Source organism: Mycteria americana, chromosome 3, assembly GCF_035582795.1.
Source record: "Mycteria americana isolate JAX WOST 10 ecotype Jacksonville Zoo and Gardens chromosome 3, USCA_MyAme_1.0, whole genome shotgun sequence".
NCBI lineage: Eukaryota > Metazoa > Chordata > Aves > Ciconiiformes > Ciconiidae > Mycteria > Mycteria americana.
The window spans coordinates 81180255-81183617 of NC_134367.1; positions in this window are offsets into that span (position 1 = coordinate 81180255).

A 3363-nucleotide genomic window follows, 5' to 3' on the forward strand; every position below is an offset into this window, starting at 1 on the left:
TTCCATAGTTTTTGCAGCAAAGAATTAATAGTTCTTCCTCATTAGATGCTCTAACATCACTGCTCCCCAAATACCCAGCCCTGTTAGAAATTCCTAGCCCACTGCCAACTATTTGTCTGATAAGCAAAAGAAATTAGCATGCCTTCATCTGGCAGCTCAGGATGAACAGCCCGATTTTGCTAAGAAACTAACCTTCTCCCTTTGGGTACCCAACGCTGAATTTCATGAGAAATCTTACAGAAAATTGAGGACATGAGGGCTGTATGCATGTTAATAAATTAAACAGAGCTAGGGAATATCACAGGGAAGTGAAACACAATCTTCTGATCCATTAATGTTAGAACAGGCCCCAGCATGGTTTTGACCTGGTTTTCTCCCAAATCCAGAGGCATGGTGTGGGGATTAGCATCGGCAGGGACCTATTACCCAGTTTGGATGCAGCTACCCAGTTTTTGGAGTTGGAGATTTTAGCTGTAAGGATGTGGCCAGACTGTGCCACTTGGCCACGAGCCAGAGAACATTTCCAGGTACTATCCAATTTACTAGCACGGACGTAACCACTGAGACAAGTTTTCAAATAAGTATAAGGGCTAGTGATGCAATTGTCTGAGCATTTCAAAGTGATAAGAGTACTAAACTGCCATGGAAATCAATGGTAAGTAGATGGCTAACTCAATCAGTCCAGGAATCATGTGCTTAGTTTAAGCGTGTTCTTAAATCTCATGACTTCAGATTAAACACGTACATAGACGCTATGCTCAGTCAGGACCTTGTATGTTAAGTAGTAGATCAGAGGTACATAAATTATTTAACTGTAGTTTCTTTTAATATACTAGGTGACAAACACCAATAAATTTGGCGACAAACACCAAAATTTCAGGTACTCTATTTACTTAGTCCATTCTCAGTAAATGATTAGCAAATTAATTACCAAAGAGGTACAGGTGGTCTAACAATCTTCTGTCAATAGGACATAGAAAAATTTAATAAATATGCTATACTTACTTAGACGTGTGATTGTTTCTTGTTCATTTTCTTACCAGCCAAAAGATATATTTTTTTAATTTGTTTCTCATGTCCTGCCATAATACCAAAGTGTGCGACTCTCATGGTCAAGAAAGAAAAAACTTTTTGATAAAAGGGATATTTATATGATTGTAGGGATGACCGAAATTAGGAGAGGAGTGGAGGACTTGCAGAAGAGAAACAGAGCTAGTGATTATTTGTGACACTGATAAGCCATCGCACCTGCAGAAAGAGCTACAACATACACTGCAAAAGTTGATCTGTTATCACTATATTGTCTTATTGGTTTTTTATTGCATGCTGATTTTTCCACCAGTGTGGCTTACAGAATGTGAACGAGTTTAGGCAGCATAAAAATTCCTTAAATATCTCCAACAAAGTTGTTAACATTTTATGTATACGGATTTGGGAAGAAAAATAGGTTAGTTATTAGTGTTACAGGAGTTTGTTGTCTATCAGGATAATGAGCAACAGAACTTTTCTGCTAGGCAATTAACTTCTTTTATACTGGGTATGAGTGAATTATTAATTTGTATGTAAATTTATTTAATTAGTATCAACAGAAAATTAAAAATGAACTTTTTTCCACTGGAGAAAACCTTGACCTGAGGAGAAGGAGACATTTGCTAAGATGTCTTTAGAAATGAACTTAGGGCCAAAAGTCTTATTGCCTGCATGAGACATAAATTAGCAGATGATTTCTAAAATGCTGGTAATACAGCTTTGCTGTAGAAGATTTTACACAGAAATTTCAGTTTATTATGTGTATTTCCTTTTTTACTGATGATATGATAAATGAGTCAGTTCTTGTAGTCAGGTTAATGAAAAAGTTATCACTTTTCCAATCCACAAGATGAAACTTTACATGTTAGAAATTTACTTGAAACTTTTAAGTGTTTTCATTTAGTTAAGGTTAGATTTCAGCAGTGGGCACTGCTCATGATTAGAAAACAGGCTTCACCCTCAGAAAACTACTGACATACCTGAAAAAATTCCCATCAAGACACTGGAAAAGAAGTTGCCATCTAAATTAGGAGAAGCCACATGAAAAAATCCCATATGGATGAAAGCCATTAACCACAGCCCCTCAGACAGCAAAGCAGGAGGAGGGGAGAGATGCTGGGAGTAGTACACAGGCAGAAGAAGACTAAATATTGAAAATTTATATGAACCAAATGTCTGAATTAATTAGGTCAACTTTTTTTTTTTTGCTATTTTTGACACATTTCTATCTGAATTTCACCCTTTCTAAATGTTTTCAGCATATATTTTTTTACTAAAACATTTTGAGCTGGAAAATGAGAACATTCTGCTTACAAAAGGTCAAAATATTCTGGCAACTTGGAATATATACTGTGTAAAAATTAACCTTTCTGCATGTTTCTGTTTTCACTAATTGGTATTTTCTCAGGTCAAAAAAGCTTCATCAAAATATGTAAGGCACATCTAGGGACTCCAACTAGGAGCAATTCTTGCCTAGCTAGTGATTTGCCTGTAGTGAATAACAGAGAAAAACTACATCTAAATCTGATACAGCCAAACGTCTTGACCATGTAGAGAAAGCATCCGTACGGGTGGTACAGGCCATCAGTCCTGCAGTCGCTGCCTCAAAGGGCACTCTCTTGGGAAGAGGACAGGGGCTTTCCTGGCATCCTGTGGCTCGGTTGCAGGCTGGCACCCTGCTGCCTGCAGAGCCAACTTGCTTCTTCCCCCACCAGGGATTTGCATTGCCTTCATCCCAGCATGGCTGAGTTGTACCCGTGCCAGGTAAGCCTGGGAAAGGAAATGTTTCAAGGGCCTGAGGCTGCCAGGCCTGACCCCAGGGACAGCAGGGTGCAGCTCCCACCAGGTGCACACTTCTCCCTGGGTGGGGGGTAATCACCTCCCCGACCCCCACACTTCTGTGGGCTTGGGTGAATTGCCAGCCCATTGCTGGACCGCTGTACCTTATTGTCACCAAATGGGCATATTTCACAGAGTCTTTTGTTGATTTATGTTATCTGTCTTCTTATCCTCTTAAAAATTCCTAGTAAAAGGATGCCATAGAATAGTAGCAAAAATGTAATAGAATTATTTTTTTCCTGATCTATTTCTTGCTTGCAAATTTTTTTTCCAAACCTTTGCTCTCTTTTCTGAAGGCTGCAATTTACAGCCAAACTCTTTCAACCCCCTGTGCTGGTTTTGGCTGGGATAGAGTTAGTTTTCTTCATAGTAGCTAGTATGGGGCTATGTTTTGGATTTGTGCTGGAAACAGTGTGGATAATACAGGGGTGTTTTCATCATTGCTGAGCAGTGCTTACACAGAGTCAAGGCCTTTTCTGCCTCTCACCCCACCCC